We start from the raw sequence: 27,101 nt of genomic DNA, 5'->3' as shown, positions 1-27,101 counted from the left end.
ACACACAACTTATTCTGTTGAGCTTGACTAATTCATCAATTGATTAAAATTGCTCAAATCTACCAATCTCTGTGGATACTATCCCACTCTACTGTGGGTTAATACTTGATGATAATTTTGGTGCGCTTACCAAGAGCGGATTCATTAATATTATTGGGGAAGGGTAGTGAATTCAGCCCATCAAGTTTTATGGCGTCGTTACCGGGAATTGGTTTGAAGTTGACAATGATTAAACCAATTGGAGAGCTAGATTAAGCATTTTTTTATATTTTTTATTCATTTCCTAGTGTTACCTTTAAATTCCTTTCTAATCTCTGTTTTTCTTTCTTATCTTTCTGAGATTTCTTTAGCTATTCATTGTTTATACTTTCACTCTTCTAACTGTTTGATTAATTGCATCCCTCAAGCTAATCACTAATTTTAACTAAGGAGATTTCTTCACTTGCTCTTTTCTTGCTGTGTGTTGGCTGTATGACAGGTAGAAGAGGAGAGACTTCATCCTCTTTTGATAGTAAACCTGAGAGAACCTTCCTTAAATTGAGGAGGGAGGCTAGAGGCAAGCGTATAGTTGGAGAAGAACTAATAGAAGAAGATCTAACAACCACCATGGAAGATGAAGTGCACCAAGATGTTGGAGGAGGAACTGGAAATCAAGCTGGGAAAGAGAGGAGAGTCTTAGGCTCCTATATCAACCCAAATCTAGGAAACTGTGGCAACAACATCCTCAAGCCAACAATCCATGCCAACAACTTTGAGTTGAAACCTAAACTCATCACACTAGTCCAGAATAACTGATCATATAGAGGAAGTGCTCAAGAAGATCCAAATCAACATCTCAACACATTCTTGAGGATATGCGATACTGTAAAGTCCAATGGTGTACACCCTGATACCTACAAACTACTTCTGTTCCCTTTTTCACTCAGAGATAAGGCAACTAAGTGGTTAAAATCATTCCCCAAGGAGAGCCTAACCACATGGGAGGATGTTGAGAACATGTTTCTAGCAAGATTTTACCCTCCACAGAGGATTAACAGGCTAAGAGCTGAGGTGTGGTGCAAACCTTCAGACAGCTAGATGCTGAAACACTCTATGAGGCCTTGGAGAGGTTGAAAGATCTAACAAGGAAATGCCCACCGGATATGTTTAATGAGTGGGTGCAGCTCCACATTTTCTGTGAAGGATTAACCTATGAATCGAAAAAGGCTGTGGACTACTCTTCAGGGGGTTCACTCAACAAGAAGAAGACCATTGAAGAAGCCATAGATGTCATTGAAACTGTAGCTGAGAATGACTACTTCTATGCTTCAGAAAGAGGCCAAAAGAAGGGGATGCTAGAACTCAATTCTATGGATGCCCTATTGGCACAAAACAAGGCAATTATAGCACAATTGGCAGCCTTAACCAAGAAAATAGAAAACAATCAAGTTGTAGTTGTCCAAGCTCAAGCACCACCCTAAGAAAAAAATGAACCAGAAGTTGAATGTGAGCAAGCAAACTATGTGCAAAACCCCTTTCAACCATCATATGACCCTAACTCTAAGACATATAACCTAGGATGGAAGAACCACCCAAATTTTGGGTGGGGCAACCAACAAAATGACAACCAAGAGCACAACAAACCATACCAAGCCAATCAATACCAGAATCAAAACTCCAACCATCAGTCAAATAACAACAGACCTTACCACAATCCACCTCACACATCATATCCTTCCAACCAACAAACACACCACCATCAAGACACACTAACCCCAACCTCACAACCGTGTGAAATCAAGGGTAACTTTGAGAGAGTAGAGGCTGCAATAGCACAGCTATCATCACAACTCACAGGAGCCATTTCCACCCTCTTGGAAAGGCAAGCACAAGCTGAAAAGAAGATAGATGCCAACCAAGAAGAATACAGGTCGAATTTGAAGAACCAAGGTGCAACAATCTCAAAGCTGGAAGCACAAGTGGGGTCCTTATCCAAGCAAATCCCAATGCCTACACACACATTTCCAAGTGACACCATGGCCAACCCAAGAAGGGAATGCAAGGCCATCACACTTAGAAGTGGAAAAGTGATAGAAGAAGCCACCTTAAACCAGGAAAACCACGAAGAAGAAGCTACAAAAAAGCTTGAAAATAGGAAGAAAGAAGAGGCCCCTAGCCCGTCTTCACCAAAGCCAATCTTGAATCCTTATGTACCAAAGGCACCATACCTACAAAGGCTAAGGAAGGATGGGAAGGATAGCCAGTTCTCCAAATTCTTGGAAATCTTCAAAAAACTCCAAATCAACATACCATTTACTAAAGCATTGGAGCAAATGCCCCTCTACACAAAGTTCTTGAAGAAGCTCATGACAAAAAAAAAGAAACTGGGGTGAAAAGGAGACTGTAGTCCTAACTGAGGAATGTAGTGCAATCATACAAAAGAAAATCCCCCAAAAAATAAAGGACCCAGGAAGTTTCAAAATCCCTTGCATCATAGGGGATATCACTATTGAAAAGGCCTTGTGTGACTTGGGAGCTAGCATCAATATCATGTCCTTGAACATGATGAGAAGGATGAGAATTGAGGAAGCCAAACCAACAAGAATGGCACTCCAACTAGCTGACAGAATATTCAAGTTTCCACATGGAGTGGTGGAAGATTTATTGGTGAAAGTGAGAGAATTCATCTTCCCAGCTGACTTTATTGTGCTGGATATGGAAGAAGAGGCAAACACTTCAATTATCCTAGGAAGGCCATCCCTAGCTACTGCTGGAGCCATTATTGATGTGCAAAAGGGAGAACTAGTCTTGAGATTACATGAGAAAAAGATGGTCTTCAATGTCTTCAAGGCAATGAGTTATCCCAAGGAAGCAATAGGAGAATGCATGATGGTGGACACTATAGAACAAATAGTCCAAGGAGTTTTGGAAGAAGAACAATATGAAGGAAGTATGGAATTGGAGCAACAAGCACTACGTGAAGAACCACCACAAGGAACCATGGAAAGTTCACTCATGACAAACCACAAAGACAACAGTGAAGAAGAGGCACCAAAACTAGAGCTAAAAACCCTATCTCCAAGCTTGAAATATGCCTATCTAGGTGATAACAACACCTACCCAGTGATCATCAACTCAAGCTTGAGCAAGGAGTAAGAAGAGGAGCTCATCCAAGTGCTAAAACAACACAAGGATGCTATAGGCTGGACACTCACAGACCTAAAAGGGATCAGCCCTTCAATGTGTATACACAAGATCCTACTTGAGGAGGATGCCAAGCCCTCAAGGAAACAACAAAGAAGGTTAAATCCAACCATGAATGAGGTAGTCCAGAAGGAAGTGTTGAAGTCGTGGCAAGCTGGGGTGATCTACCCCATCTCAGACAGCCCTTGGGTGAGCTCGGTACAACTATTTCCAAAGAAAGGAGGAATCACTGTTGTACCAAATGAGAAGAATGAGCTGATACCAACAAGAACAGTGACCGGTTAGCGCATGTGCATCGACTACAGGAAGCTCAATGAAGCCACCAGGAAGGACCACTTACCCCTACCATTCATTGACCAAATTCTCGAGAGGCTAGCTGGACATGAATACTACTGCTTTCTTGACGGTTATTCGGGTTACAACCAAATAGTTGTAGACCCAAAGGACCAGGAGAAAACTTCATTTACTTGTCCATATGGTGTTTTTTCTTACAAGAGGATGCCCTTTGGATTGTGCAATGCACCTGCAACATTCCAAAGGTGCATGCTCTCCATATTTTCGGACATGATTGAGAGGTTCATCGAGGTGTGTATGGATGACTTCTCTGTATTTGGTAACACATATTCTGATTGCTTGCATCACTTAGCCCTGGTGCTAAAGAGATGCCAAGAGACCAACCTTGTTTTAAAATGGGAAAAATGTTATTTCATGGTTACAAAAGGAGTAGTCCTTGGTCATAAAATCTCAAAGAAGGGCATAGAAGTAGACAGGGCAAAGGTAGAGGTGATTGAAAAGTTACCTCCACCTTGCAATGTCAAAAGCAATCAGAAGCTTTTTGGGACACGTTGGTTTTTATAGGAGGTTTATTAGAGACTTCTCCAAGGTTGCCAAGCCATTGAGCAACCTACTTGTCTCTAATGTGCCTTTTGTTTTTGATAATGAATGCATGTTAGCCTTTGAGGAGCTTAAGAACAAACTTCCCTCTGCACCTATCATAGCACCACCATGTTGGGATCTACCCTTTGAGTTGATGTGTGATGCATCAGATTTTGCTGTGGGTGCTGTTTTCGGACAGAGGAAGGATAAATTGGTGCATGTCATTTATTATGCCAGCAAGGTCCTTAATGAAAATCAAAGGAACTACACCACTACGGAGAAGGAATTACTTGCCATTGTCTTTGCTTTTGATAAATTTAGATCATATCTCATTGGTTCTAAAGTAATTGTATTCACTGATCATGCAGCACTCAAATACTTGCTTACAAAACAAGAATCCAAGCCAAGGCTAATAAGATGGATCCTGTTACTCCAAGAGTTTGACATCGAAATTAAGGATAGGAGTGGAGTAGAGAACAAAGTTGCTAACCACCTCTCAAGGATCTTACAAGAGGAAGAAGGAGCACACCATCTTGCAGTGAATGAAAGCTTCTCGGATGAGCAATTGATGATGATATAAGAGATCCATTGGTTTGCTGACATAGCCAATTTCAAGGCCATTGGGGAACTACCAACCAACATCAACAAACATATGAAGAGAAAGCTCATCAAAGATGTCAAATACTATATCTGGGATGAGCCATACTTGTTCAAAAAGTGTGCTAATGGGATCTTAAGGAGGTGTATATCCTATGGAGAAGGACAAGAGGTGCTTTGGCAATGTCATGGATTTGCATATGGAGGCTACTTTAGTGGAGAAAGAACAGCAGCCAAGGTGCTCCAATGTGGATTCTACTGGCCAAGCATTTTCAAGGATGCAAAGGACTTGGTGTCAATGTGTGATGAATGCCAGAGGGCTGGCAATTTACCCAGGAATAATGAGATGCCACAGAGATTTATAATGGAGTTAGAACTATTCGATGTATGGGGGATTGACTTCATGGGGCCTTTCCCATCCTCCTACTCAAATAGTTATATACTTGTGACTGTAGATTATGTGTCAAAGTGGGTGGAGGCTGTTGCCACCACCACAAATGACAACAAGGTTGTAATGAGCTTCTTAAGAAAGAACATTTTCAGCAGGTTCGGAGTTCTCAGAGCACTCATTAGTGATGGAGGGACACATTTCTGCAATAAACAACTGGAAGCACTCCTTCTCAGATATGGAGTCAAACACAAGGTGGCAACCCCTTATCATCCGCAGACCAACGGGCAAGCAGAGATTTCCAATAGGGAGTTAAAAAGGATCCTCGAAAAAATAGTTGGAAGCTCAAGGAAGGACTGGTCTAAGAAGCTAGACGATGCTTTATGGGCCTACAGGACAGCCTTCAAGACCCCCATTGGGATGTCACCATACCAACTGGTATTTGGTAAGTCTTGCCACTTGCCAGTTGAACTGGAGCATAGAGCCTTCTGGGCTCTAAAACTACTGAATTTTGATGAGCAACCTGCTGGAGAAAAGAGGCTGAGGCAACTCAACGAGCTGGAAGAATTTAGGAGCCAAGCATATGAAAATGCAAAGATCTACAAAGAGAACATAAAAAGATGGCATGATCAAAAGATAGCAAAGAGGGAGTTCATTGAAGGACAAAAGGTGTTATTGTACAATTCTAAACTTAGGTTCTTCCCTGGGAAGCTTAAGTCTAGATGGTCTGGACCCTTCCCCATCATCAAACTATACCCCTATGGTCAAGTGGAGCTTATGGAGGACAAAACACAGAGAACCTTCACTGCAAATGGCCATAGACTCAAGCATTACCTGGGGGACTTGACAAACCCCAATTTGACGGTTTATCTTGTATCAATTTCAGGGGATTTTGTAACCTTTTACCCACATTTATCCAATGAAATAGCATGGTTTTATAACTTCTCCCTTAATTGTGCTTAAGAGTGAAAACATGTTTTTTTAGGACTTAAAATAGCTAAATCTAATTCTCCTTGGTTCCATTAGATGCCTTGATATGTTTGTTAAGTGATTTCAGATTTAGGAGGCAAAGATTGGATCAAGGGAATGAAGAAAAAGCATGTAAAGTTGGAGAACTCATGAAGAAATGAAAGAACCGGAAAGCTGTCAAGCCGACCTCTTCGCACTTAAACAAACATAACTTGAGCTACAGAGGTCCAAAGGATGCAGTTCCAGTTGGGTTGGAAAGCTAACATCCAGGGATTCGAAACGATATAAGATTTGCCATAGTTGCTACAAGTATGGTGGCGCGCACGCGCATAGTACGCGCACGCGCCGTTGCTGCCACCTAGTCCACTTGAAGCAAAACGTGGCCAGCGATTTTAGAAGCCTTGTGGGCCCAATCCAACTCATTTCTGATGCTATTTAACCCAAGGAGTGAAGAGGGAAACACATGTTAGTTACCATTAGTTTAGTTTAGTAGTTAGAATTAGTTTCTAGAGAGAGAAGCTCTCACTTCTCTCTAGAATTAGGATTAGGATTAGGATTAGTTCTTAGATCTAGGTTTTAATCTTTGCTTTCTTCTACTTCTACCTTTCAATTCCTTGTTGCTATATTCATCTTCTTCTATTCTTTTGTTATAATCCCCTTTATGTTGTTCTTACATTTTGTTGTAGATCTAGTATTGTTCTTTCTACATTCTTCCAATTCAATAAGAGGTAATTCATAATAAATGTGTCTTCTTTGCTCTTCCATTGTTGATCTCTTGTTTTTGTAGTTATAGATTCCTTTAATTCTTTCATTTAATAATGATTACTTCTATTGCACTCTATGTGTTTGTTGAAATGCCTCTTTTAGTTTTAGTGTAGATTTTGTTCCTCTTGGCCTAGGTAGAGTAATTAGTGACACTTGAGTTATCTAATTCCTTTGTTGATTGATAATTGGAGAGGTTGCTAATTGGTTTGGAGTGCACTAAAGCTAGTCTTTCCTTGGGAGTTGGCTAGGACTTGTGGCTCAAGTCAATTCATCCACTTGACTTTCCTTTATTTAGTAAGGGTTAACTAAGTGGTAGCAATGAACAATTCTCATCACAATTGAGAAGGATAACTAGGATAGGACTTCTAATTTTCATACCTTGCCAAGAGCCTTTTATAGTTGTTAGTTTATTTTCATTGCCATTTACTTTTAATGCTTCTTATCCAAAAACCCCAAAATAACTCACAACCAATAACAAGACACTTTATTGCAATTCCTAGGGAGAAAGACCCGAGGTTTGAATACTTCGGTTTATAAATTTAGGGGTTTGTTTTAGTGACGAACAACTTTTTGTATGAAAGGATTATTGCTTGGTTTAGAAACTATACTTCGACGAGATTTTATTTGAGAAATTCTAAACCGTCAAAAATCCAATCGTCAGGACTCACTGGATGAAAGAAGAGTGAGCTACCACCTCAACTGAAAAAGGAAGAATGTTAAGCTAGTGACGATAAAGAAGCAATGGTTGGGAGGAAACCCAACACTTTATATCCTTTTTATTTATTGCTTTATTAGAAGTAGATTGTAAATATTAGCTTAGGAAGTTAATTTCAGTTTTGATAGTTAAGATAGCTTTGTGAGTAAATTGTGTGCTATTTTCGGAAGTGCAGCTGAACGAAAGCATTTACTAATGATGATGAGTGATTGGGCTAAAAACTAGCTAAAAAGCTAAGTTTGGTGTGGCCATTCACCAACTTGATCTAGGCTTACAAGCATTTGGATAAATTAAATTTTTAAGGAGTAAGCCCAGAGATTAAGTTTGGTGTGGCCACTACCATACCAGAATCAATTAGCAAGCCCAATACCACTCAAATTGGAAGCATTTAATACATTGGTGGAGGCTTGAATGAGGATTTTAATGTGTTCAGGGGAGATTAGATGCAAAGAATGTGAAAGGATTGGAATTATTTCTTCCCCATGAACACATTAAAAACCCAATGATGAACCCAATTTATTGAGATGCAAATGAATTAAGTTTGGTGTCCCAAGGGACACCCATCAGTTGCAACTCTATTCACTAGCATTAAAAAGGAATGTGGAAGATCATTTTGTCATTACTAATGGGGTTTTCATTTTCTTTTTTTAGGAGATTGAATGGGGCCCACTTGATAGATAACAAAGAGGTCAAAGTGTACTTACACATTGGAACTCAACCTATTAAGAGGACACAATGGGATAAGGGTTGGTGCCTCTTCCCACACTAGGCGCCACTCCCCAAGTGGAAAACATTGAATTCCCTTCTTTTCCCACCATCAAACCACACCCTTCACTCCTATAAATCTCATACCCTCCCTATTCCATCCACATAACAAACTCACAGAGACCTTTCTTTCTTCTCTCGTTCTTCTTTTTCTTTATCTTTCTACTTGATTGGGACAATCAAGTGCTAAGTTTGGTGTTGGGACAAAATCTCGTTTTGCTTGTGTTTCTTCGCAACACTCCATTAATATCTCAGAACCTTCAAATACTCTTTCTCTCTCCACCCAATGGCACCACCAAGATCCTCAACCTCAAAGAAAAGAAAGACCAAAGAACCAACTTCAGGTTCCTCAAGCTCAAACTTCAATGAGTACAAATTCCTCTCAGCATTCAACCAAAACCAATTCTATGGTTGGGTGAGTGAGAGGGAGATCATCCCAGAGGTCAGCTTTTAACTAGGAAGGAATGAGCACCTTGAGATCAACATTGAGATCAATAACAGGGGCTAGGCACTCTTCTGCAACCCACCAAAGAAAGTGGTGGAAGGAGTGGTAAGGGAGTTTTATGCCAATGCCGTGCCACAGCTAGGGCAAACTTATGGGTATATTAGCTATGTGAGGGGAAAGACTGATGAGCGGATAATTTATAAGCTTTTTGGCATTGTTTTTAGGTAGTTTTAAGTATGATCTAGCTACTTTTAGGGGTGTTTTTATTAGTTTTTATGAAAAATTCACATTTTTGGACTTTACTATGAGTTTGTGTGTTTTTATGTGATTTTAGGTATTTTCTGGCTGAAATTGAGGGACCTGAGCAAAAATCTGATTCAGGCTGAAAAAGGACTGCTGATGCTGTTGGATTCTGACCTCCCTGCACTCGAAATGGATTTTTTGGAGCTACAGAACTCCAAATGGCGCGCTCTTAATTGCGTTGGAAAGAAGACATCCAGGGCTTTCCAGCACTTGGACAACCCAGTGCACTTGCTGGTTAGTTGTGCGAAGTTGTGACAAAAAGTGTGATTCACGTTTGAGAGCTCAAAGTCTTTGGCGCCATTGTTGATGATCACAATTTCGTGCACCAAGTTTTTGGCACCGTTGCCGGGGATTGTTTGAGTTTGGACAACTGACGGTTCATCTTGTTGCTCAGATTAGGTAATTTTCTTCTTATTTTGTTTTCCAAAAAGTTTTCAAAAAATTTTTTCTTTGTTTTCGTTTTTCAAAAAAATAATTTTCGAAAAAAATACAAAATAATTAAAAAATCATAAAATAAAAAATATTTTGTGTTTCTTGTTTGAGTCTAAAGTCAATTTTTAATTTTAGTGTCAATTGCATATTTTTATATATTTTTTTCTCAAAAATATTTTCGAAAAACTCATGCATGGTGTTCTTCATGATCTTCAAGTTGTTCTTAGTAAGTCTTCTTGTTTGATCTTTATATTTTCTTGTTTTGTGTCTTTTGTTGTTTTTCATATGCATTTTTGAATTCTTAGAGTCTAAACATTAAAAATTTCTAAGTTTGGCGTCTTGCATGTTTTTCTTGTCTTGAAAATTTTTCAAAAATAAGTCTTGATGTTCATCTTGATCTTCAAAGTGTTCTTGGTGTTCATCTTGACATTCATAGTGTTCTTGCATGCATCATTGGTTTTGATCCAAAGTTTTCATGTTTTGGGTCATGTTTATGTTTTTCTCTCTCCTCATAAAAAAATTTAAAAATAAAAAATATCTTTTCCTTATTTTACTCAAAAATTCGAAATCTTTGAGTTGACTTAGTCAAAAATTTTTTAAATACGATGTTTCTTGTTAGTCAAGTCAAGATTTCAATTTTAAAAATCTTATCTTTTCAAAACTTTTTCAAAAATCAAATCTTTTTCATTTTTCTTTTATATTTTCGAAAATATATTTTTTTAATTGATTTTCAAAATCTTTTTCTTATCTTTATTTCATGATTTTTCGAAAACTTTACTAACAATTAATGTAATTGATTCAAAAATTTGAAGTTTGTTACTTTCTTGTTAAGAAAGGTTCAATCTTTGAATTCTAGAATCATATCTTTTAGTTTCTTGTTAGTCAAGTAATCAATTTTAATTTTAAAAATCAAATATTTTTCAAAATATCTTTTCAATCATATCTTTTTTCAAATCATATCTTTTTCAAAATTGATTTCAAAAATCTTTTCTAACTTCCTATCTTTTCAAAAATTGGATTTCAAATCTTTTTCAACTAACCAATTGACTTTTTGTTTGTTTTATTATTTCTTATCTTTTTCAAAACCACCTAACTACTTTTCTCTCTCTAACTTTCGAAAATTCATCCATCTTTTTCAAAAAAATTTTTAATTAACTAATTGTTTCAAATTTTAATTTTAATTTTAATTTTATTTCTTCTCTTAATTTTCAAAAATCACTAACCTTTTTTTCAAAAATAATTTTCGAAATTCTCTCCCTTTCATCTCTTTCTATTTATTTAGTTAATTACTAACACTTATCTTCATCTAAAAATTCGAACTCTCTCTTCTTCATTCTTATTCTTCTTTTCTTCTTCTCGCATAAATGAATCTCTATATTGTGACATAGAGGATTCCTCTTCTTTTCTATTCTCTTCTTTTTCATATGAGAAGGAGCAAGGACAAGGACATTCTTGTTAAAGCAGATCCTGAACCTGAAAGAACTCTGAAGAAGAATCTAAGAGAAGCTAAAGCACAACAATCCAGAGAAAACTTTACAGAGAATCTCAAAAAAGAAGTAGACATGGCCGAACCCAATAACAATACAAGGAGGATGCTTGGTGATTATACTACACCTACTTCCAATTTTTATGGAAGAAGCATCTCAATCCCTGCCATTGGAGCAAACAATTTTGAGTTGAAGCTTCAACTAATTGTTCTAATGCAACAGAACTGCAAGTTCTATGGACTTCCATCAGAAGATCCCTATCAGTTTTTAACTGAATTCTTGCAGATCTGTGATACTGTTAAGACTAATGGAGTAGATCCTGAAGTCTACAGGCTCATGCTTTTCCCCTTTGCTGTAAGAGACAAAGCTAGAACATGGTTGGACTGAGAACCTAAAGATAGCCTGGACTCTTGGGATAAGCTGGTCACGACCTTCTTGGCCAAGTTCTTTCCTCCTCAAAAGTTGAGCAAGCTTAGAGTGGATGTTCAGACCTTCAGGCAAAAAGATGGTGAATCCCTCTATGAAGCTTGGGAAAGATACAAGCAGTTGCCCAAAAAGTGTCCTTCTAGCATGCTTTCAGAGTGGACCATTTTAGATATATTCTATGGTGGTCTATCTGAGCTTTCTATGATGTCACTGGACCATTCTGCAGGTGGAACCATTCACCTAAAGAAAACGCCTGTAGAAGCTCAAAAACTCATTGACATGGTTGCACATAACCAATTCATGTACACCTCTGAGAGGAATCCTGTGAGTAATGAGACGCCTCAAAAAAGGGGAGTTCTTGAAATTGATACTCTGAATGCCATATTGGCTCAGAATAAAATGTTGACTCAGCAAGTTAACATGATTTCTCAGAGTCTGAATGGATGGCAAAATGCATCCAACTAAAGAGGCATCTTCTGAAGAAGAAGCTTATGATCATGAGAACCCTGCAATGGCAGAGGTGAATTTCATGGGTGAACCCTATGGAAATACTTATAATTCCTCATGGAAAAATCATCCAAATTTCTCATGGAAGGATCAACAAAAGCCTCAACAAGGCTTTAATAATGGTGGAAGAAACAGGCTTAGCAATAGCAAGCCTTTTCCATCATCTTCTTAGTAACAGACAGAGAATTCTGAGCAGAGCCCCTCTAGCTTAAAAACCATAGTCTCTGATCTATCTAAGGCCACTTTAAGTTTCATGAATGAAACAAGGTCCTCCATTAGAAACTTGTAGGCACAAGTGGGCCAGCTGAGTAAGAAAATTACTGAAACTCCTCCTAGTACTCTCCCAGGCAATAGGGAAGAGAATCCAAAAAGAGAGTGCAAGGCCATTGATATAATCAAAATGGCCAAATCTAAAGAGGAAGGGGAGGACGTAAATCCCAATGAAGAATACCTCATGGATCAGGTATAAATCTTATGCCACTTTCTGAAATAGAGAAGCTGGGGATCTTTGAGGTACAAGCTGCAAGAATCTCATTAGAGATGGCAAACAAGTCAATAAAACAAGCTTATGGATTGGTAGAGGACGTGTTGGTAAAGGTTAAAGGCCTTTACATCCCTGCTGATTTCATAATCTTAGACACTGGGAAGGATGAGAATCAATCCATCATTCCTGGAAGACCCTTCCTAGCCACAGCAGGAGCTGTGATTGATGTTGACAGAGTAGAGCTAGTCCTTCAATTGAATGGGGAATACCTTGTGTTTAAAGCTCAAGGATCTTCCTCTGCAACCATAGAAAAGAGGCATGATAAGCTTCTCTCAATACATAGTCAAACAAAGCCCCCACAATCAAACTCTAAGTTTGGTGTTGGGAGGCAACAACCAACCTCTAAGTTTGGTCTTGGACCCCCACATTCAAACTCTAAGTTTGGTATTGGGAGGTCCCAACAATGCTCTGAACATCTGTGAAGCTCCATGAGAGCTCACTGTCAAGCTATTGACATTAAAGAAGTACTTATGGGGAGGCAACCCAATTTTTATTTATCTATATTTCTGTTGTTCTTTTATATTTTATTAGGTTTATGATCATGTGGAGTCACAAAATAATTACAAAAATTAAAAACAGAATCAAAAATAGCAGAAGAAAAAGCATACTCTGGAGGAAGAGCTTACTGGCGTTTAAACGCTAGTAAGGAGCATCTGGTTGGCGTTTAACGCCAGAACAGAGCATGAAGTTGGCGTTGAACGCCAGAAACAAGCAGCAGTCTGGCATTTAAACGCCAGGATTACACCCTGAGGAGAGCTGGCGTTAAACGCGAGAAACAAGCAGCAAAGTGGCATTTAACGCCAGAAACAAGCATAGAGCTGGCATTTAACGCCAAAAACAAGCATCAGTCTGGCATTAAACGCCAAGATTGCATACAGAGGGCATTTTACACACCTAAAGGGTGCAGGGATGAGAAATCCTTGACACCTCAGGATCTGTGAACCCCACAAGATCCCCACCTACCTTCTCCCTCTCTCTCACACCTTTTCATAACACTCTTCTCCAAACATCATTCAGCAATCACCTCAATCACTCTTCCCCATCACCTCTTCACCACTCACTTCCATCCACTCTTCCCCATAAACCCCACCTACCTTCAAATTCAAAATCTCTTTCCCATCCAAACCCACCCTAAATGACTGAACCCTAACCCCTCTCCCTCCACAATATAAACCCCCCATCCTTCTTCATTTTCACACAACACCACCCTCTCTTCTCCCCCTTGGCCGAAACCTACACCACTCTCCCTCTCCTCCATCTCTTCTTCTTCTTCATCTATTCTTTCTTCTTTTGCTCGAGGTCGAGCAACATTCTAAGTTTGATGTGGTAAAAGTATAGCTTTTTCATTTTTCCATAACCATTGATGGCACCTAAGGCCAGAGAAACCTCAAGAAAGAGGAAAGGAAAGGCAATTGCTTTCACCTCTGAGTCATGGGAGATGGAGAGATTCATCTCAAAAGCCCATCAAGACCACTTTTATGAAGTTGTGGCCAAGAAGAAGATGATCCCTGAGGTCCCTTTCATGCTCAAGAAAAATAAGTATCCGAAGATCTGACATGAGATACGAAGAAGAGGTTGGGAAGTTCTCATCAACCCCATTAAACAAGTCGGAATCTTAATAGTTCAAGAGTTCTATGCAAACGCATGGATCACTAGGAACCATGATCAAAGCATGAACCCAAACCCAAAGAATTGGCTTACAATGGTTTAGGGGAAATGCTTAGATTTTAGTCCGGAGAATGTAAGGTTGACGTTCAACTTGCCTGTGATGCAAGAAGATGCACGCCCCTACACTAGAAGGGTTAACTTTGATCAAAGGTTGGACCAAGTCTTCATGGACATATGTGTGGAAGGAGCTCAATGGAAAAGAGACTCAAAAGGCAAGCCGGTTCAATTGAGAAGATTGGACCTTAAGCCTGTGGCTAGAGGATGGTTGGAGTTCATCCAACGCTGCATTATCCCCACAAGCAACCGATCCGAAGCAACTGTGGATTGGGCCATCATGATCCATAGCATCATGATTGGAGAGGTGGTAGAAGTTGATGAAGTCATCCCTCTAGAACTCTACAAAGTAGCCAAAAAGCCCTCCACCTTGGCAAGGATAGCTTTTTCTCATCTCATTTGCTATCTATGCAACTTAGCTGGAGTTGTCATAGAAGGAGACATCCTCATTGAAGAGGACAAACCCATCACTAAGATAAGGATGGAGCAAACAAGAGAGCCTATTCATGGATCTCAAGAGACACATGAGGAAGCTCATCATCAAGAAATCCCTGAGATGCCTCAAGGGATGCATTTTCCTCCAAACAACTATTGGAAACAACTAAACACTTCTCTAGAAGGATTAAGTCTTGACATAAACCAATTAAGGGTGGAACACCAAGAACACTCCATCATTCTCAATGAGATTGGAAAAGATCAAAGAGCTATGAGGGAGGAGCAACAAAGGATAGAAAGAGACATAGAGGAACTCAAGAACACCATTGGTCCTTCAAGAAGAAGGCGCCACCATCACTAAGGTGGACTCATTCCTTAAATTTCTTATTTTTATCTCTTTGTTTTCCGATTTTTGAGTTTCATGTTTGTCTATGTTTGTGTCTTTATTACATGATCATTAGTGTCTAGTGTCTATGTCTTAAGGCTATGAATAATTCGATGAATCCTTCACCTTTCTTAAATGAAAAATGTTTCTAATACAAAAGAACAAGAAGTACATGAGTTTCGAATTCATCCTTGAAATTAGTTTAATTATATTGATATGGTGACAATACTTTTTGTTTTCTGAATGAATGCTTGAATAGTGCATATTTTTGATCTTGTTATTTATGAATGTTAAAATTATTGGCTCTCGAAAGAATGATGAAAAAGAGAAATGTTATTGATGATCTGAAAAATCATAAAATTGATTTTTGAAGCAAGAAAAAGCAGTGATGAACAATGCTTGCAAAAAAAATGGCAAAAAAAAATTTAAAGAAAGAAAAGGAAAACCAAGCAGAAAAAGCCAATAGCCCTTAAAACCAAAAGGCAAGGGTAAAAGGGATCCAAGGCTTTGAGCATCAATGGATAGAAGCACCCAAGGAAATAAATCCAGGCCTAAGCGGCTAAATCAAGCTGTCTCTAACCATGTGCTTGTGGCATGCAGGTCCAAGTGAAAAGCTTGAGACTGAGTGGTTAAAGTCGTGATCCAAAGCAAAAAGAGTGTGCTTAAGAGCTCTAGACAGCTCTAACTAAGGACTTTAGCAAAGCTGAGTCACATTCTGAAAAGGTTCACCCAGTCATGTGTCTGTGGCATTTATGTATCCGGTGGTAATACTGGAAAACAAAGTGCTTAGGGCCATGGCCAAGACTCATAAAGTAGCTGTGCTCAAGAATCAACATACTTAACTAGGAGAATCAATAACACTATCTGAACTCTGAGTTCCTACGGATGCCAATCATTCTAAACTTCAAAGGATAAAGTGAGATGCCAAAACTGTTCAGAAGCAAAAAGCTACAAGTCCCGCTCATCTAATTAGAACTAATATTCATTGATATTTTTGGATTTATAGTATATTCTCTTCTTTTTATCCTATTTGATTTTTAGTTGCTTGGGGACAAGCAACAATTTAAGTTTGGTGTTGTGATGAGCGGATAATTTATACGCTTTTTGGCATTGTTTTTAGGTAGTTTTTAGTATGATCTATCTACTTTTAGGGATGTTTTTATTAGTTTTTATGCAGAATTCACATTTTTGGACTTTACTATGAGTTTGTGTGTTTTTCTGTGATTTTAGATATTTTCTGGCTGAAATTGAGGGACCTGAGCAAAAATCTGATTCAGGTTGAAAAAGGACTGCAGATGCTGTTGGATTCTGACCTCCCTGCACTCGAAATGGATTTTTTGGCGCTACAGGATTCCAAATGGCGCGCTCTCAATTGCGTTAGAGGGTAGACATCCAGGGGTTTCTAGCAATATATAATAGTTCATACTTTATTCGAGTTTAGACGATGCAAACTGGCATTTTACACAAGTTTCATGCTGCATTCTAGAGTAAAACGCCAGAGACACGTCACAATCTAGAGTTAAACGCCAAAATCTTGTTACAACTTGGCGTTTAACCTCAAGAGAAGTCTCTGCATGTGTAAAGCTCAAGTTCAGCCCAAGCACATAACAAAGTGGGCCTCGGAAGTGGATTTCTGCACTTAGACTTATTTCTGTAAACCCTAGTAACTAGTCTAGTATAAATAGAACTTTTTACTATTGTATTATACATCCTTTGGATTATCTTTTGATCCTTTGATCACGTTTTGGGAGCTGGCCATTCAGCCATGCCTGGACCATCACTTATGTATTTTCAATGGTAGAGTTTCTACACACCATAGATTAAGGTGTGGAGCTCTACTGTACCTCAAGTATTAATGCAATTACTATTGTTCTTCTATTCAATTCAAGCTTATTCTTGTTCTAAGATATCACTTGTACTTCAACCTGATGGATGTGATGATCCGTGACAGTCATCATCATCCGTCCTTATGAACGCGTGCCTGACAACCACTTCCGTTCTACAAGCGAGAGCTAGAGTGTGTATCTCTTGGATTCCTTAATCAGAATCTTCGTGGTATAAGCTAGAATTATTGGCGGCCATTCCTAAGATCCGGAAAGTCTAAACCTTGTCTGTGGTATTCCGAGTAGGATCTGAGATGGGATGACTGTGACGAGCTTCAAACTCGCGAGTGTTGGGCGTAGTGATAGAAGCAAAAGGATCAATGGATCCTATTCCAACATGATCGAGAACCGACAGATAATTAGCCATGCGGTGACAGCGCATTTGGACCATTTTCACTGAGAGGACAGGAGGTAGCCATTGACGCCGGTGAAACCTGAACATACAGCTTACCATGGGAATGAGTAAGAATGATTGGATGAAAGCAATAGGAACGCAGAGATCCAAAAAGAATACAGTATCTTCATGCGCTTATCTGAAATTCTCACCAATGAATTACATAAGTATCTCTATCTTTATTTTATGCTTTATTTATCTTTATATTCGAAAACCATTATAACCATTAGAATCCGCCTGACTGAGATTTACAAAATGACCATAGCTTGCTTCATACCAACAATCTCCGTGGGATCGACCCTTACTCACGTAAGATATTACTTGGACGACCCAGTGCACTAGCTGGTTGGTTGTGCGAAGTTGTGACAAAGTGTGATTCACGTTTGAGAGCTCAAAGTCTTTGGCGCCATTGTTGATGATCACAATTTCGTGCACCAAGTTTTTGACACCGTTGCTGGGGATTGTTTGAGTTTGGACAACTGACAGTTCATCTTGTTGCTTAGATTAGGTAATTTTCTTCTTATTTTGTTTTCCAAAATGTTTTCAAAATTTCTTTTCTTTGTTTTCGTTTTTCAAAAAAATAATTTTCGAAAAAAAATACAAAAAAATTAAAAAATCATAATATCAAAAATATTTTGTCTTTCTTGTTTGAGTCTAGAGTCAATTTTTAAGTTTGGTGTCAATTGCATATTTTTATTTATTTTTTTCTCAAAAATATTTTCAAAAAACTCATGCATGGTGTTCTTCATGATCTTCAAGTTGTTCTTAGTAAGTCTTCTTGTTTGATCTTTATATTTTCTTGTTTTGTGTCTTTTGTTATTTTTCATATGCATTTTTGAATTCTTAGAGTCTAAACATTAAAAATTTCTAAGTTTGGTGTCTTGCATGTTTTTCTTGTCTTGAAAATTTTTCAAAAATAAGTCTTGATGTTCATCTTGATCTTTAAAGTGTTCTTGGTGTTCATCTTGACATTCATAGTGTTCTTGCATGCATCATTGGTTTTGATCCAAAATTTTCATGTTTTGGGTCATATTTGTATTTTTCTCTCTCCTCATAAAAAAATTCAAAAATAAAAAAAATCTTTTCCTTATTTTACTCAAAAATTTGAAATCTTTGAGTTGACTTGGTCAAAAATTTTTTAAATAAGATGTTTCTTGTTAGTCAAGTCAAGATTTCATTTTTAAAAATCTTATCTTTTCAAAACTTTTTCAAAAATAAAATCTTTTTAATTTTTCTTTTATATTTTCGAAAATATATTTTTTAATTGATTTTCAAAATCTTTTTCTTATCATTATTTCATGATTTTTCGAAAACTTTACTAACAATTAATGTAATTGATTCAAAAATTTGAAGTTTGTTACTTTCTTGTTAAGAAAGGTTCAATCTTTGAATTCTAGAATCATATCTTTTAGTTTCTTGTTAGTCAAGTAATCAATTTTAATTTTAAAAATCAAATCTTTTTCAAAATATCTTTTCAATCATATCTTTTTTCAAATCATATCTTTTTCAAAATTGATTTCAAAAAATCTTTACTAACTTCCTATCTTTTCAAAAATTGGATTTCAAATCTTTTTCAACTAACCAATTGACTTTTTGTTTGTTTTATTATTTCTTATCTTTTTCAAAACCACCTAACTACTTTTCTCTCTCTAACTTTCGAAAATTCATCCATCTTTTTCAAAATTCTTTTTAATTAACTAATTATTTCAAATTTTAATTTTAATTTTATTTCTTCTCTTAATTTTCAAAAATCACTAACCTTTTTTTCAAAACCAATTTTCGAAATTCTCTTCCTTTCATCTCTTTCTATTTATTTAGTTAATTACTAACACTTATCTTCATCTAAAAATTCGAACTCTCTCTTCTCCTCTGTGTTCGAATTTTTCTCTTCTTCATTCTTATTCTTCTTTTCTTCTACTCATGATGAGCGGATAATTTATACGCTTTTTGGCATTGTTTTTAGGTAGTTTTTAGTAAGTTTGAGCTACTTTTAGGGATGTTTTCATTAGTTTTTAGGTTAAATTCACATTTCTGGACTTTACTATGAGTTTGTGTATTTTTCTGTGATTTCAGGTAAATTCTGGCTGAAATTGAGGGACTTGAGCAAAACTCTGAAAAAGGCTGACAAAAGGACTGCTGATGCTGTTGGAATCTGACCTCCCTGCACTCGAAATGGATTTTCTGGAGCTACAGAACTCTAATTGGCGCGCTCTCAACGGCGTTGGAAAGTAAACATCCAGAGCTTTCCAGCAATATATAATAGTCTATAGTTCATTCGGAAATTGACGACGTAACTTGGCGTTGAACGCCAAGTACATGCTACTGTCTGGAGTTAAACGCCAGAAAAACGTCATGATCCGGAGTTGAACGCCCAAAACACGTCATAACTTGGAGTTCAACTCCAAGAAAAGCCTCAGCTCGTGGATAGATCAAGCTCAGCCCAAACATACACCAAGTGGGCTCCGGAAGTGGATTTATGCATCAATTACTTACTTCTGTAAACCCTAGGAGCTAGTTTATTATAAATAGAACATTTAACTATTGTATTAGATATCTTTTGACAGTTTAATCTCTTGACTATTCGGTCACTTGATCATGGAGAGGGCTGGCCATTCGGCCATGCCTGAACCTTTTACTTATGTATTTTCAACAGTGGAGTTTCTGCACACCATAGATTAAGGGTGTGGAGCTCTGCTGTACCTCAAGTTTCAATACAATTATTATTACTTTCTATTCAATTCTCTTCTATTCCTATTCCAAGATATACGCTACACTTAACTTTGATGAATGTGATGATCCGTGACACTCATCATCATTCTCACATATGAACGCGCGTGACTGACAACCACTTTCGTTCTACTCTAGGCCGGGCGCATATCTCTTAGATTCCCCAACAGAATCTTCGTGGTATAAGCTAGATAGATGGCGGCATTCATGAGGATCCGGAAAGTCTAAACCTTGTCTGTGGTATTCCGAGTAGGGTTCTGGGATTGAATGACTGTGACGAGCTTCAAACTCCTGCAGGCTGGGCGTGATGACAAGCGCAAAAGAATCAAGGGATTCTATTCCAACCTGATTGAGAACCGACAGATGATTAGCCGTGCTGTGACAGAGCATAGGAACGTTTTCACTGAGAGGATGGGATGTAACCATTGACAACGGTGATGCCCTACATACAGCTTGCCATGGAAAGGAGTAGGAAGGATTGGATGACTGTAATAGGAAAGTAGAGATTCAAGAGGAGCACAGCATCTCCATACACTTATCTGAAATTCCCACTATTAATTTACATAAGTATTTCTATCCCTTTTATTTTCTTTTTACTATTAATTTTCGAAACCCAAAACTATTTAATCTGCCTAACTGAGATTTACAAGATGACTATAGCTTGCTTCATACCAACAATCTCTGTGGGATCGACCCTTACTCACGTAAGGTATTACTTGGATGACCCAGTACACTTGCTGGTTAAGTTGAACGGAGTTGTGAACTATGGTATTGGCATCATGTTTTTGGCGCAATTACCAGGGAATGAAAAGCAATGAATTTTGCAAAATGGAATAACAATTGAATCACAATTTCGTCCACCAAGTTTTTGGCGCCGTTGCCGGGGATTGTTCGAGTATGGACAACTGACGGTTCATCTTGTTGCCCAGATTAGGTAATTTTCTTTTCAAAAATCTTTTTCAAAATTTCTCTTTTCTTTTTCGTTTTTCTAATACTGTTTTTCGAAAAAAATTTAATAAAAATACAAAAAAATTAGAAAATCATAAAAATCAAAAATATTTTGTGTTTCTTGTTTGAGTCTTGAGTCAAATTTTAAGTTTGGTGTCAATTGCATGCTTTTAAAATTTTTCTTGCATTTTTTTTGAAAATCTCATGCATCCATAGTGTTCTTCATGATCTTCAAGTTGTTCTTGATAAGTCTTCTTGTTTGATCTTGATAATTTCTTGTTTTGTGTTGTTTGTTGTTTTTCATGTGCACTTTTGCATTCATATTTTCCATGCATTAAAGATTTCTAAGTTTGGTGTCTTGCATGTTTTATTTGCCTCAAAAAAAAAGAAAATTTTTCAAAATTATGTTCTTGATGTTCATCACGATCTTCAAAGTGTTCTTGGTGTTCATCTTGACATTCATAGCATTCTTGCATGCATCTTGTGTCTTGATCCAAAATTTTCATGTTTTGGGTCATTTTTGTGTTTTTCTTTAAAAATTCAAAAATAAAAAAAATATCTTTTCCTCATTTTTCTCCAAATTTTCGAAAATTTGAGTTGACTTAGTCAAAAATTTTCAAAATTAGTTGTTTCTTACAAGTCAAAGTCAAATTTTCAATTTTAAAAATCTTATATTTTCAAAATCTTTTTCACAAATCATATCTTTTTCATTTTTTATATATTTTTCAAAAATTTCAAAAATCTTTTTCAAAATATTTTCAAAATCTTTTTCTTATCTTTATATCAAATTTTCAAAAATTAGCTAACAATTAATGTGATTGGTTCAAAAATTTGAAGTTTGTTACTTTCTTGTTAAGAAAGGTTCAATCTTTAAGTTCTAGAATCTTATCTTGTAGTTTCTTGTTAGTTAAGTCAATTTTGAAATTAAATCTTTTTATCTTTTATCTTATCTTTTTCAAAATTTTATCTTTTTCAAAATTTGATTTCAAAATATCTTATCTAACCTCCTATATTCTTATCTTTTCAAATTTGATTTCAAATCTTTTTCAATCAACTAAATAACTTTTTGTTTGTTTCTTATCTTTTTCAAAACCACCTAACTACTCTTCCCTCTCTAATTTTCGAAAATACCTCTCTCTTTTTCAAAAATTCTTTTTTTGTTTTAAATTTTAATTTTAATTATATTTTGTCTTTGAATTTCGAAAATTACTAACCTCTTTTTCAAAAATTATTTTCGAAATTTCTCTTCTCTTCTCTTATTCTATTTAATTAATTAATTACTAACACTTCTCTTCACCTCTCTTCATCTAAAGAATCCGAACTTCTTATATCCCTTGTATTTGGATTCTTCTTCCCCCCCTTTCTCCTTCTACTAACATAAAGGAATCTCTATACTGTGACATAGAGGATTCCTCTTTCTTTTCTTGTTTTCTTCTCTTTCATATGAGCAGGAACAGGGAAAAAGACACTCTTGTTGAAATTGATCCAGAACCTGAAAGGACTCTGAAGAGAAAATTAAGAGAAGCTAAATTACAACAATCCAGAAATAACCTTTCAGAAATTTTCGAACAAGAGAAGGAGATGGCAGCCGAAAATAATAATAATAATGCAAGAAGAATGCTTGGTGACTTCACAAAGCCAACGTCCAAGTTTGATGGAAGAAGCATCTCCATTCCTGCCATTGGAGCCAATAACTTTGAGCTGAAACCTCAGCTAGTTGCCTTAATGCAACAAAACTGCAAGTTTTATGGGCTTCCATCTGAAGATCCTTATTAGTTTTTAACTGAGTTCTTGCAGATCTGTGAGGCTGTAACGACGAATGGAGTTGATCCTGAAGTCTACAGACTCATGCTTTTCCCTTTTGCTGTAAGAGACAGAGCTAGAATATGGTTGGATTCACAACCTAAAGATAGCCTGGACTCCTGGGATAAGCTGGTCACTGCCTTCTTAGATAAATTCTTTCCTCCTCAAAAGCTGAGCAAGCTGAGAGTGGATGTTCAAACCTTCAAACAAAAAGATGGTGAATCCCTCTATGAAGCTTGGGAAAGATACAAGCAGTTGACCAAAAGATGTCCATCTGACATGTTTTCAGAATGGACCCTATTAGATATATTCTATTATGGTCTCTCTGAATTTTTGAAAATGTCATTGGACCATTCTGCAGGTGGATCTATTCACCTGAAGAAAATGCCTGAAGAGGCTCAAGAACTCATTGACATGGTTGCAAACAACCAGTTTATGTACACTTCTGAGAGGAATTCCGTGAATAATGGTATACCTCAGAAGAAAGGAGTTCTTGAAATTGATGCTCTGAATGCCATATTGGCTTAGAACAAAGTGTTGACTCAACAGGTCAACATGATCTCTCAAAATCTGAATGGATTGCAACACGCATCCAACAGTACTAGAGAGGCAGCTTCTGAAGAAGCTTATGATCCTGAGAACCCTGCCATGGCAGAGGTTAATTACATGGGTGAACCATATGGAAACACCTATAACCCATCATGGAGAAATCATCCAAATTTCTCCTGGAAGGATCAACAAAAGCCTCAACAAGGCTTTAACAATGGTGGACGCAATAGGCTGAGCAATAGCAAGCCATATCCACCATCTTCTCAGCAACAGACAGAGAATTCTGAACAAAACACTTCTAATTTAGCCAATATAGTCACTGATCTGTCAAAGGCCACTTTCAGTTTCATGAATGAAACAAGATCCTCCATTAGAAATTTGGAGGCACAAGTGGGCCAGCTGAGTAAGAAAGTCATTGAAACTCCTCCTAGTATTCTCCCAAGTAATACAGAAGATAATCCAAAAGGAGAGTGCAAGGCCATTGATTTAGTCAATGTGGCCGAATGCACAAGGGAGGAGGAGGACGAAAATCCTAGTGAGGAAGACCTCCTGGGACGTCCCTCAAGAAAGAAGGAGTTTTCTATTAAGGATCCAAAGGAATCTGAGGCTCATATAGAGACCATAGAGATTCCATTAAACCTCCTTCTGCCATTCATGAGCTCTGAAGACTATTCATCCTCTGAAGAGGATGAAGATGTGAATGGAGAGCAAATTGCTCAATACTTAGGAGCTATCATGAAGCTGAATGCCAAGTTGTTTGGTAATGAGACTTGGGAAAGTGAACCTCCCTTGCTCATTAGTGAACTAGATACTTGGATTCAGAAAACTCTACCTCAAAAGAAACAAGATCCTGGCAAGTTCCTAATACCTTGTACCATAGGCACCATGAGCTTTGAAAAAGCTCTATGTGATCTAGGGTCAGGGATAAATCTTATGCCACTCTCTGTAATGGAGAAGCTAGGGATCATTGAGGTACAACCAGCCTTGTTCTCATTACAATTGGCAGATAAGTCATTGAGACAAGCTTATGGAATAGTAGAGGACGTGTTAGTAAAGGTTGAAGGCCTTTACATCCCTGCTGATTTCATAATCTTAGATACTAGGAAGGAAGATGATGATTGCATCATCCTTGGAAGACCTTTCCTAGCCACAGCAGAAGCTGTGATAGAAGTCAAAAGAGGTGAATTAGTCCTTCAATTGAATGGGGACTACCTTGTGTTTAAGGCACATGGCCATCCCTCTGTGACAAAAGAGAGTAAGCATGAAGAGCTTCTCTCAGTTCAGAGTCAAGAAGAGCCCACACAGTCAAACTCTAAGTTTGGTGTTGTGAGGCCACAACCAAACTCTAAGTTTGGTGTTAAGATCCCATATCCAAACTCTAAGTTTGGTGTTAGGACTACACTAACATTGACCTGATCACCTTGTGGCTCCATGAGAGCCACTGTCAAGCTATTGACATTAAAGAAGCGCTTGTTGGGAGGCAACCCAATTGTATTTATCTAATTTTTATTTTATTGTTATTTTGTGTTTAATTAGGTACATGATCATGAGGAGTCACGAAAAAAATCATAAAAATTAAAAACAGAGTAAAAAAAAACAGCAGAAAAAAATTTGCACCCTGGAGGACGCACAGGCTGGCGTTCAACGCCAGTAAGATGCATCTGGCCGGCGTTCAACGCTAGAACAGAGCACCATTCTGGCGCTGAACGCCAGAAACAAGCAACATTCTGGCGCTGAACACCAGGAATGTGCCCAGAGAGGAAAAACTGGCGCTGAACGCCAGTAACAAGCATGAAACTGGCGTTCAACGCCAGAAACATGCTTTACATGGGCGTTGAACGCCCAGAATGTGCACCAATGGGCGTTTAAACGCCAGAATGGTGTGCAAAGGCATTTTACATGCCTATTTGGTGCAGGGATGGAATTCCTTGACACCTCAGGATCTGTGGACCTCACAGGATCCCCACCTACCTCCCCCTCTCTATTTTCATGGTCATCCCTTCTGTTTTTCATTCACCACCTACATCTATCCACTCTTCCCCATACACCCCACCTACCTTTCCAATTCAACTTCTCTTTCCCACCCAATCCCACCCATATAGCCGAATCCATCTCCCCTCACTCACCTCCATTTTCTTCTTCCTCTTCTTCCTCTCTTCTTTCTTCTCTTGCTCGAGGGCGAGCAATATTTTAAGTTTGGTGTGGTAAAAGCATAGCTTTTTTGCTTTTCCATTACCATTAATGGCACCTAAGGCCAGAGAAACCTCAAAGGGAAGACAAAAGCTTCCACCTCTGAGTCTTGGGAGATGGAAAGACTCATATAAAGCCGTCATAGCTCAATAGTAGAACATGTGGCTGCAAATCAAGAGATCCCTGAGATACCTCAGGGGATAAGTTGTCCTCCACACAAATATTGGAAGCAACTAAGGGTAGAAACACCAAAATTACTAGGAATCATTCAACAGAAGCAAGGAAGAGACATAGAGGAGCTCAAAAAGCACCATTGGACCTTCAAGAAGGCGCCACCCTCACTCAGGTGGATTCATTCCTTGTTCTTATTTCTTTTTGCTTTTCGGTTTTTAATGTTGTTTTTATCTATGTTTTGTGTCTCTACTTCATGATCATTAGTATGTAGTAACCATGTCTTAAAGCTATGAATAAAATCCATTAGTCCTTCACCTCTCTTAAATGAAAAATGTTTTAATTCGAAAGAACAAGAAGTACATGAATTTCGAATTTACCCTTGAATTTAATTTAATTATATTGATGTGGTGACAATACTTTTTGTTTTCTGAATGAATGATTGAACAGTGCATATGTCTTTTGATATTGTTGTTTATGAGTGTTAAAATTGTTGGCTCTTGAAAGAATGATGAACAAAGAGAAATGTTATTGAGGATCTGAAAAATCATGAAATTGATTCTTGAAGCAAGAAAAAGCAGTGAAAAGCAAAAGCTTGTGCGAAAAAAAAAATGGCGAAAAAAAAAATAGAAAGAAAAAGAAAAAGCAAGCAGAAAAAGCCAATAGCCCTTAAAACCAAAAGGCAAGGGTAAAAAGGATCCAAGGCTTTGAGCATCAGTGGATAGGAGGGCCCAAGGAAATAAAATCCAGGCCTAAGCGGCTAAATCAAACTGTCTCTAACCATGTGCTTGTGTCATGAAGGTCCAAGTGAAAAGCTTGAGACTGAGTGGTTAAAGTCGTGATCCAAAGCAAAAAGAGTGTGCTTAAGAGCTCTGGACACCACTAACTGGGGACTTTAGCAAAGCTGAGTCACAATCTGAAAAGGTTCACCCAGTTATGTGTCTGTGGCATTTATGTATCCGGTGGTAATACTGGAAAACAAAGTGCTTAGGGCCACGGCCAAGACTCATAAGTAGCTGTGTTCAAGAATCAACATGCTTAACTAGGAAAGTCAATAACACTATCCAAAATTCTAAGTTCCCAGAGACGCCAATCACTAGTTTATTATAAATAGAACATTTAACTATTGTATTAGATATCTTTTGACAGTTTAATCTCTTGACTATTTGGTCACTTGATCATGGAGAGGGCTGGCCATTCGGCCATGCCTGAACCTTTTACTTATGTATTTTCAACAGTGGAGTTTCTGCACACCATAGATTAAGGGTGTGGAGCTCTGCTGTACCTCAAGTTTTAATACAATTATTATTACTTTCTATTCAATTCTCTTCTATTCCTATTCCAAGATATACGCTACACTTAACTTTGATGAATGTGATGATCCGTGACACTCATCATCATTCTCACCTATGAACGCGCGTGACTGACAACCACTTTCGTTCTACTCTAGGCCGGGCGCATATCTCTTAGATTCCCCAACAGAATCTTCGTG

General features: G+C 37.7%; 2 non-coding genes across 2 annotated transcripts; both read right to left on the bottom strand.

The window, feature by feature from the left end:
• Positions 1–11,393: 11,393 nt before the first annotated feature.
• Positions 11,394–11,497, bottom strand: LOC112793813 (small nucleolar RNA R71). Its single transcript, XR_003198505.1, has one exon. It is a non-coding gene; the product is annotated as a small nucleolar RNA R71 (small nucleolar RNA).
• An 11,379-nt stretch (positions 11,498–22,876) lies between these two features.
• Positions 22,877–22,980, bottom strand: LOC112792861 (small nucleolar RNA R71). Its single transcript, XR_003197582.1, has one exon. It is a non-coding gene; the product is annotated as a small nucleolar RNA R71 (small nucleolar RNA).
• Positions 22,981–27,101: the final 4,121 nt, after the last annotated feature.

This window comes from Arachis hypogaea, chromosome 3 (genome assembly GCF_003086295.3).
Source record: "Arachis hypogaea cultivar Tifrunner chromosome 3, arahy.Tifrunner.gnm2.J5K5, whole genome shotgun sequence".
NCBI classification, from domain to species: domain Eukaryota; kingdom Viridiplantae; phylum Streptophyta; class Magnoliopsida; order Fabales; family Fabaceae; genus Arachis; species Arachis hypogaea.
This window is presented reverse-complemented; position numbering and strand designations above follow the sequence as displayed.